Raw genomic sequence first — 10,608 nt, forward strand, 5'->3', positions numbered from 1 at the left:
TCCTTAAAGAACTATGAGCTTTATTCGTTTATTTAATAATAAAACCCAGAGGAAGACGCCCTCATTAGGGCACATGCATGCCGAATAATCACATCGGAGACTATTCTATACCCTTAAAGCGGAATAGTTTACAGAATAAAAGATCAAAGGTTAGCACAAAGTTTATACAAATACATTCTTTGGGATTTACAGCCTCTGAGATTTATGGCACCTGATGGGTTTGAATGACGGGACAATAAACATGTCAAGTGTCTGGGGCCATACTTGTTGCAATGAGTATAGAATCTTCCTGGGAGACTCTTTTCCAAGGCTAATTCTTGACTGCAAGAAAAGGAAAACAAAAGAATTATTGACATTCCCTTATTACTAAAGAGTCAATGTGACCTGCAGTCTAAGGAAAAGAACGTTCCCATTATGAAAGATTCTGCCCTCTGTGTTAGAGGTCTGCTTCAATAGAGCTCATATTTGGGTAAAGATCCCGAGGAGTTGGCCATGTTAGTCTGTAGTCGCAAAATAGTAAAGAGTCCAGTAGCACCTTTAAGACTAACAACTTTATTGTATTGTCGAAGGCTTTCACGACCGGAGAATGATGGTTGTTGTGGGTTTTCCGGGCTGTACTGCCGTGGTCTTGGCATTGTAGTTCCTGACGTTTCACCAGCAGCTGTGGCTGGCATCTTCAAAGGTGTAGCACCAAAAGACAGAGATCTCTCAGTGTCACTTTTCCATACTGTGACACTGAGAGATACAGCCCGGAAAACCCACAACAACCAACTTTATTGTACATCTGACGAGAGCTGTGGTTCTCGAAAGCTTGTGCTACAATAAAGTTGGTTAGTCTTAAAGGTGCCACTGGACTCTTTACTGTTTGGGTCAATGGTCATAAAATCCCTTAACGGAAAGACAACCAAAAAGAGTATTGCAGTATCAGCAACAAAAGAAAAGGCAAAATCTTGCTAAGTACAATCTTCAATGTCAAGAATAAAACTAGTTGTATAGACTGGCTTTATTCTTGGCATCGATGAGTGGGGAAAGGGCAAGCAGAGGGGATGAGGGGGTCAGGCGGCTGTTCCTCGAACTGATCCCACAGTGTTTGCTAGTCCTGCTGTAGCCAGGACATGTTGCTGCTCACACGCTTCTCCATAGAAGCCGTCTGGGACAGGTTCTCGGATTTGCACAAGGTCTGTTGTCCCCTTTTGCTGTCGCCTCACAGCAGTTACTAAAATAAGCATTAGTTGGGGTTTGTGTGTTTGAGGGGAGATTGTAGAGCGAGCCGTCTTGCTTGGATGTTGGTCGACCATTGTTGCTCTGCACTGGGGAACCTGGAGTTCACAACGCAGTGTGACTGATACGGCAAGAGTAGTGCCGGACTGCCTCCATGTGGCTGTGCTGTGGGCTGCAGGGGAAAATATGAAGCAAACAAGCGGTATGGCATGAATACCACCAGATGTTTTAAAAACAGCTTGTCTACCATAGGCAGGTTTGTAATGATTTAAATTAAGGGCCTGAGAAACTACCCCAATATAGCCCCGATGGCCCTTCTAGCTTACAGCGTCTCTGATTTGAGTCCAGTGGCACCAACAAGATGTTCCAGGTATGAGCTTCCGAGAGTCAGCCCTCCCTCTCTGATGGGCAGCAATTGCAAGATTTCAGGACTTCTCTAACATGAGGTATCCTTCAACAAGGGATTTCGGGGATCAATCTTGGGGCTGTCTGCCTTTTACTGTCTATTTTTATCCCTTCTTTTCTCCAAGATCAGGGAGGCCATTTTATTCCCTATGAGGTAGGTTAGGGTGAGAGTGGTCGATTGGCCCCAAGTCACCCAATGTGCTTTGTGGATGAATGGAGAGTCCTTATCCAACACTCTTACCTCGCTGGACACCACCCTGGTTTATGTTCTACCCAGGGCTCATTTTGAGGGGGAACGTGCAGGAACGCAATTCAGGTAGTTCTCCAAAGAGGTCACACGTCAGGTGGCCCCGCCCACCTGCTTTTGGGCCATTTTTGGCCTGGATTGGGCTCAAAATGGCCAGGATTGGGCCTAAAACAGCCAGGATTGGTCCCCAAACGGCCAGGATCGGGCCTCTTACAGGTGGTGGATCACTCTCTCGCTCAGCAGTGGCCCAATTCTGACCATTTTGGGCCCCTTTTCAGCCATTTTCAGCCCCTTTTTGCCATTTTGGGCTCAATTTTGGCCCTGAATGGCCAGGAAAACAGCCAGGATAGGTGAGGTCAGGGGGTGTGGCATATGCAAATCAGTTATGACCAGGGGTCATTTCGTAGAAAGAGCTGGAGGAACTCATTAGCATAACTCATTAACATATGCCACGCCTCTTGCCATCACCGGAAGTGTGTCATTAGTATAACTGATTTGCATATGCCATACCCCCTGACATCACCTATTCTGGCTGTTTTGGACCTAATCCTGGCCGTTCAGGGCCAAAATTGGGCCCAAAATGGCAAAAAGGGGCTGAAAATGGCTGCAAAGGGGCCCATAATGGTCAGGATCAGGCTGCTGATGAGCGGGAGAGTGATCCACCACCCGTCAGAGGCCCAATCCGGGCCGTTTCAGCCCCAATCCAGGCCGAAACAGGCCCAAAATGGCCAAGAGTCAGGTGGGTGGGGCCACCTGACATGTGACCTCTTGGGGGAACTACCAGAACTGCGTTCCTGTGCGTTCCCCCTCGAAATGAGCCCTGGTTATGCCAATGACACACTTCCGGTGATGGCAAGGGGCGTGGCATATGCTAATGAGTTGTGCTTATGAGTTCCTGCAGCTCTTTTTCTTCAAAATGACCCCTGGACTTCTACCAATGAACCCACTGTACCTTCCCTAAATGGGCAATTTTGATATGTCCACTGGGGTTTTGCTTCTCTGTCTTTTTTTAAAAAATGTTGATCCTCATGCTGTTATCACAAAATGCTTTTGTTTCCAAGCAGATGTTCCTTTTTCATTAAAAAACGCCATCTCAAAGACTCCTTTAATGTGCACATTGAATCTTGCCGTTCTTTGGATCATGGTCCAAATTACACCCCAGTTTTTCAGTTTGTTTGCCAAGCAAATTCATTGTGCGAATCAAGGTGTATGCAGGATTGTGCGCATGAATGTGGCCTTTTGCCGCTCATGGATTAGTCTTGCGCATTCAGCGACTGCCAGAATTGCAACCAGAGTTCCTGGTAGCATTTAATGAAGTGCTAAATTCTATAAAAATCCATCCCCAGAGCCAAAATCCTGTATATGTCTGCTTGGAAGTCCCATCCCACATCTACTTGCAATTTTATTTTTTTATTCCTTTGTTTTCAGACCAGTTACTGTTTCTGTTTTTTTCCCCTGAGCATTCTCCCTCATGCCTCACGGTATCCATGTATCAGTTGTTAAATTATTTGTTAGAAGGGTGCTTTATTTTTTTTTAAACTTGCAGCAAGCACTTTTTAAAAGGATCTATTCTTTTTGACTTTAATACAGATGGTGCAAAGATTATTTTTAAAAAATAACAAGCAGAGGCTTGGGCTGGCTACAAAGGAAAAAGCAGTATTCAAGGGTGTTTCCCCCCCACTATAAATCAAGTCTTTTGAAAGTAACAGAACAATAACATAGAAAATGGTGAAGTGCACCAGATTGTCAACAATATTGTCTGCAATTTCTATTAAAAATCATCATAGTAATTCTAGACCAAACAGCTAGTCTGGAAGCTACGCATGTTGCAATACCACAGGGACGATGCTTTTGGGATGGGGCAGCTTTACTGAGGTGCTCACAATTTAATAAACAAAGTATTACTCACTGTGAAAAGGAAAAGGCATTTCTAATGTTTTCCTTTGGCATCCTGTCACATGGTACAGCTTTGTGTTGCAATGATACAACAGAGCTAGAGATAAACAAGTTCAAGACCCAGTAGTAGTGTGGGAAGTTCAGGTTTTTTTAAAAAACACAGAGTGGCACTGATTTCGGCTAAGTGTATTTTTACCACTGAGGTTGCAGTTTGAATTTTCTTTAGGTACCAGATTTGGAGGTACACATTTGTTGACTTTGCTGAATTTTGACCACGGGATGCAATTTGAATTTTCTGTGTCAGGCACCAGGATGACACGGGCCACCTCTTAGCGTGCTGCTCCCTTGCTCTCCTCTGTTCCTGGCCTGTTGAAAGCGACTGGGCTGTTACACCACCCCATTTGATCCACTAAGCCCCTGAGTGTCATCTTCTCTGACTGGCATATTGGGGGTAAAAATGGCTGGTTATCATCTGCGTTCTGTTATCCCTTTTATCTTGTCCTTCTTCCAAAGAGTTCAAGTTTGCCTATGTAGTGTGCATGTGTGTTGTTATATCAATGATTTTTAATACTCAATATTCTTATCCGTTACTGGATGAAGGGGTAAATGGGTTACTCATTAAATTTGCCGATGATACCAAATTGGGAGGCGTGGCAAACACCCAAGAAGATACAGTTAAAATTCAAGAAGACCTGAAGTGGGCAGTTGTGAATAACAACAACAACAACAACATTCAATTTATATACTGCCCTTCAGGACAACTTAATGCCCACTCAGAGCGGTTTACAAAGTGTGCCGTTATTATCCCCACAACAAAACACTCTGTGAGGTGGATGGGGCTAAGAGAGCTCCAGAGAGCTGTGACTAACCCAAGGTCACCCAGCTGGCTTCAAGCGGAGGAGTGGGGAATCAAACCCAGCTCTCCAGAATAGAGTCCCGTGCTCTTAACCACCACACCAAACTGAACAGGATACAATTCAACATAGATAAGTGCACAGTATTACATCTGGGCCACAAAAACATGAAGCATAAATACAGATGGGGGATACATTTCTGGATAGTGTATGCAAAAGAGATCTTGGGGTAAGAGTGGACTGTATACTAAATATGAGCAGTCAGTGTGGTGCGGTGGCAAAAAAAGGCAAACTCAGTCTTGGGTGGTATCAAATGGGCCATTGCATCGAAATTGCAGGAGGTCATAGTCCCTCTCGATACTGCCTTGGTCAGGCCACACCTGGAGTATTGTGTGCAGTTCTAGAGGCCTCACTTCAAAAAGGATGTGGACAAAATCGAGAGGGTGCAGAGGAGAACAACGAGGATGTTCAGGGGTCTAGAGACCGAGCCCTATGAGGAAAGGCTGAGGGCCTTGGGAATGTTTAGTTTGGTGAACAGGAGATTGAGAGGGGATATGATTGCTCTCTTTCAATATTTGAAAGGCTGTCATTTGGAGGAGGGCAAGGAGCTGTTCCGGTTGGCAGCAGAGGGTAGGACCCGAAGCAATGGGCTGAAATTAGATGCAGAAAGGTACTGGCTGGATATTAGGAAGAACTTTTTCACGGTCAGAGTAGTTCAAAGGTGGAATCAGTTGCCTCGGGAGGTGGGGAGCTCCCCTTCACTGGCAGTTTTCAAGAAGAGGCTGAATGAATATTTGTCAGGGATGCTTTAGGCTCATCCTGCATTGGGCAGGGGGGTTGGACTAGAAGGTCTGTATGGCCCCTTCCAACTCTGTGATTCTGTGATCCTCACATCAACCTTGTAAGGCTGAACAGGCTGAGAGAGACAGAGTAGATGGTTTTATTGACTTACCTACCTACTTACTTTATTTATACCTCACTTTTCTCCTCACCCAATGGGAATCCAAAGCGTCTCAAATCATTCTCCTCGTCGCCATTTTATCCTCACCCTGTGTGATACAAAAGTATTTATTGGGTAGCCAAAGGCCATTCCAAACAAGCACAGGGAATTAAAAGGAAAGAAACATAAATCATGAACGTCACCACTAAAATAACCAAGTCTAAAAATGTTTGTATTAAAAAATGAGCCCCTTCGGATGTTTGTATTTTCCTAGCTGCCAAAGTAAACGACGACAACCCACGTGATACAAATGGGTCGGCATCTGAAAGAAGGTAGGTTAGGTGGAGTGTGTGTGTGGGGCTGCCAGATGGAGTCTGGCCTCATACCAGACCCTGGGGAGAGGGGGGAAACTTACCTTTTTGGCATGTGCACAGCTCATGCATGCTCTCAAGCGGCATGATGATGTCACTGTAGGAAGTGATGTCACACCGACCCTGTCCCATTTCTGGGCGTGACTTCTGGGCAGCACTGCAGAGATGCAGGCGGCTGCCTACACACCTGGAGTGGCAGACCACTTTTCCGGCCCGGCAGCAACACTGCACACCCACAGGAGGCTGGGCAGCCAGGCTGGGCAACTGACAGGGTGGGGCCAGGCCAGGTGTCCGGTATTTGGGAGATTTTCTCCCCAGATAGTCCCCCAAAATACCAGACTGTCTGGGCCAAAACTGGACACCTGGCAACCCTATGTGTGCGACTGGCAGGGCAGGGGTTCGAACTTGACCTCTCAGATCATAGTCCAACACTCTAACTAGTACGCCACCCTGGCTCCCGTGGTTACCAATTTATTCATTTAGGAAATAAAATTGAATAACAATCTTAGCAAAAATTTTATTACCATTTGGCCTGGCTGTTTCATCCAAAATGGCTCAGCAATGAAAAGAAAAATTGAGGACAAGGTTTTCCAACTGTTAACTGCCTTCCCATCTCTCCAGCAGGCTCTGCAGCCAGAAACTGAAAAGGGTGGCACTTAGCTGGAGCTGGACCCAGACATCAAGTTTGGCTGTGCCCCCCTCTCCCCAACACACCCCATGATCTTATTAATGGTAGTTAAAAGTTGGAGGGAGTGAACTCTCAGCAGGACTGGATCCAGACAGTTTACTCTCCCTCTATTTCCCCCCTTCATAGATGCTGGAGGGAAGGGGCTCTCAGATGGGTAACACCTTTTTAGGACTAACTAAGGAGAAAAAAACATGATGGCAAGCTTTTGAGTTTCACAGCATTCTTCAGCCTGGTGTTAAACAAAACAGAGTAGTGGTGTTATATCAAATCTCCTTTTTCTTTTTAAGGGTATTGCAAATGGTAGCCACTTCTTTCCCTCCCCTCTCTAAATTTCCTTTAACATCCAGCACGATGAAGAATTCTGTTGAACCCAGAAGCTTCTTTATTAATTTCTGACTGCACGTGGCAGTTTCTGGCAGCTCTTTCCCTAGTTCTGCTGCCAAAAATGCTTGAAATGGGACTGAACATGGGGCCGTCTGCACGCAAGCATGAATTTAAACCACCAAGCTGCTTCCCTTAGGCAGAAGTCAAAACATCTCCAGTTACTCAGAAGGACTTCAAAAACTGCAGTTCAGGCTGTTAACTGGCTAAAAGCTGCCACTTTTTCGTTCTTCCATTCGATTCTAACCCAGCGTTTTGCCCCATCACATCCCTTCCACTCCCTTCCCCAAAGAGCTAAAGCCCATCTCCGTTGCATCACTTCCTTTTCTCCAATGCAGACTTCCTCCAGCCAAGCTTGCAAGCCAACGCATTTCTCGTTTTTTTTTTCCCCCACCCAGACCTCCCCAATTTGCATGCGTTTCCCTTCATCGGTTTGAATACTGAGTTTTTTCAGCATAAGGAGCCACTGCTACTCAGCTTTTTTTTTTTAAGTCGAAAACAGAGATGATGGTCTATAATTGGAGCTGTTTTAGGGAACTAACCCATTGCAACATGGCCCGGTTTGGAGAAGTTAGCGAGAGCAAGTTGCCTTAGAGGAAGGTGGATCTGTGCACTTTCTCATGGTACTTGTAGGAAGAAAACAGGCAGCAGAACAATTTTTTTTTAATTGCTGGGACAGTGGGGTCAAAGAGCGGCCCTGGAAGCCATGACAAGCAATCTCATATTATGGCTCCACCTGGGCACAATAGTGTTGCCGATCTCCAGGCAGTAGCTGGAGATCTGTGAATAGGATGCAATTCAACAAAGACAAGTGCACAGTATTACATCTGGGCCACAAAAATGGGAAGCACAAATACTGGACGGGGGATACACTTCTGGGCAGTAGTTTATGTGAAAGGGATCTTGGGGTAAGAGTGGACTGGAAACTAAATATGAGCAGTCAGTGTGGTGCGGTGGCAAAAAAGGCCAAGTCAATCCTGGGTTGTATCCAAGGGGCCATAGCGTCGAAATCGCAGGAGGTCATAGCCCCTCTATATACTGCCTTGGTCAGGCCGCACCTGGAGTATTGTGTGCAGTTCTGGAGGCCTCACTTCAAAAAGGATGTGGACAAAATCGAGAGGGTGCAGAGGAGAGCGACGAGGATGATCAGGGGTCTAGAGACTGAGCCCTACAAGGAAAGGCTGAGGGCCTTGGGAATGTTTAGTTTGGAGAAGGGGAAATTGAGGGGGGACATGATTGCTCTCTTTAAGTATTTGAAAGGCTGTCATTTGGAGGAAGGCAGGGAGCTGTTCCAGTTGGCAGCAGAGGGTAGGACCCAAAACAATGGGCTTAAATTACATGCAGAAATGTACCGGCTGGATATTAGGAAGAACTTTTTCACGGTCAGAGTAGTTCAAAAGTGGAATCAGCTGCCTTGGGAGGTGGTGAGCTCCCCCTCACTGACAGTTTTCAAGAAGAGGCTGGATGAATATTTGTCAGAGATGCTTTAGGCTGATCCTGCACTGGGCAGGGGGTTGGAGGTCTGTATGGCCCCTTCCAACTCTATGATTCTATAATTCTATCTCCTGGAATTACAACTGATCTCCAGGTGACAGAGACCAGTTTCCCTGGAGAAATAGCTGTTTAGGAAGGTGAACTCTATGGCATTATACCCCTCTAGCTTGATACCTGGGCTTCACTTTTAACTAAATCCAGTTATAACACTTATGGGTATTGGCAACCCTAGTGAACTTTTAGGGGAAGACTGGGAGGTGCATTTGACCTCAGGCCCCATTCAATGACTCCCAATAGCAACTGCAGACTGTTTAAAATGTGGGGCGTGAGGACTAATCAGGCTGCATACGCAAATGACCTCTGTGTTCCAACTGTCTCGGAGGGGGGGATGAGGTGTGGAATGTTATGAGGCCCAATCAGCCTGCATATGCAAATGACCTTGAAAGGCTGAGCCAATCAGGGAAGAGTGGCCAAGCTGGCAGTGGGCGGGGGCACAAGCAGACAGCAGCCTGCCAGCCACACAGGGAAGCTGTATCCTTTTGGGAAAACACATTTGACCCCTTTTTACCCCCTTAGGGGGCAAGTTTCTTAAAATCCCTTCTTAGTGGGTGTTTACATCATGAAAGGAATGTTCTTCCCAAATTTCATGTTTCTAGGTCCAGAGGTTTGGGCTGAGCATTGATGTCTTAGTCAGGATATTTGTCTTTATATATGTAGACTGAGGTCTGTTGCCTCTGACATCAGAACATCAGTGTAATTAATTATAATATGATTGGTTCACAGTTATGCTGCGGTTAGAAATTTTAGTGTGCATGGCGCCTTCTTTAGTGCAAAGTCAGCTCCTGTTACATTGCACATCTGTGACCCTACAGAATAAGCTATTGTCAGTATGTTACCTTTAAGTATTCCTTTCTGCCTGTATCTGGCACACACACAATGCTAGCTTGTGCTAGGGTTGCCAGTCCCCCGCTGGGGATGGGGGATCCCTTGCTTCCACCCTCCACTCCCTGCCCCTGCTTACCTGGCCAGCGGGTCAGGGAACATGCCTCCCAGGGTTTCCTCCCGGGACATGCAGCGCTCTTCCACACGCTGCCGTGGCCCCATTTGGGCCCAAATCAGACTAGATTCGGACCAAATCAGGCCAGATTCAGGCCAAATCGGGCCGCTGTGGAGCACAGGAGCACTCCAAGGCCAACTACAAGCCTCATCGCATGTGCGAGTTGAGCACCTCAGATAAGTGGCAGATCTCCAGCCTCCTGCCAGGAGGATAAGGGGACCTGACAACCCTAGTTTGTGCTGTTGTCTCTGAGGGCCAAACTACAAGTGACGAATGCCACAGGTTGGACACTTGTCAGCTTCCCTCAAGTTTTGATGGGAAATGTAGGCAGTGTCGCGGAATGTTGGACAAGTGACAGTTGAAAAGTCCATTGGGCAGCAGTCGGAGAGCCAAGCTGCAAGACCAAGATGCCTATGTTTCCCATCAAAACTTGAGGGAAGCTGACTTCCGGTTTGGGATCCATGGAGGTCTAACGCAGCTCTAAGAGCAGAGCTGACCGGGCTGCCGTTTCAGCGGCCGGCGGGGCAATTAAGCCAGCGGCCAACTGTTCTCAGGCGGAGAACAGGCACAGAACGCTCAAGTACCTCAGGGCGCGTTGATCTCGGGCGAGGGGGGGTCCTACGCAACGGACTCTCTCTCGACCCTTGAGGTCCCACCCTAAGACAGGTCGGCTTAAATCTCTGCGGCAGTCCTGGAGCCAGTGTGGCTGGCATAAGACCTACATGCCCAAGCTTCAACAGGGGGAAAAGAAGGTGAAAGAGATCCTGAGATTGAAGCAGTGATTACAACCCAGAAAGATGTCTGAAAAGGTAAAGATCACTATCTCTTGAAATGGGAGGAATTACTTAAAGTAATGAAGTATTAAAGTGGACTTTTAAACTGCAACAGATTGATTATAAGTAGAGGAAGACTCGGCAAGAAACAGATTAGAAAAAGGACTAAGTAAAACGAAGTTATTAGAGAAATTGGACAATTGTTTTTCATACCTGTGGCTGCAAGGAGATAACAGACTGTGAGAAAGTTTCTACCATCGAGAGAGCTGCTGAGGGGAGCT

At 46.5% G+C, this 10,608-nt stretch overlaps 1 long non-coding RNA gene across 1 annotated transcript; it reads right to left on the reverse strand.

Moving 5' to 3' along the window:
• On the reverse strand, window positions 1-10,608 carry LOC129334365 (uncharacterized). Its single transcript, XR_008597510.1, has 3 exons — window positions 10,541-10,608; window positions 5,588-5,672; window positions 1-1,393 (listed from the first exon to the last, which is right to left on the reverse strand). It is a non-coding gene; the product is annotated as an uncharacterized LOC129334365 (long non-coding RNA).

The sequence above is a fragment of the Eublepharis macularius genome, chromosome 1 (genome assembly GCF_028583425.1).
Source record: "Eublepharis macularius isolate TG4126 chromosome 1, MPM_Emac_v1.0, whole genome shotgun sequence".
NCBI classification, from domain to species: domain Eukaryota; kingdom Metazoa; phylum Chordata; class Lepidosauria; order Squamata; family Eublepharidae; genus Eublepharis; species Eublepharis macularius.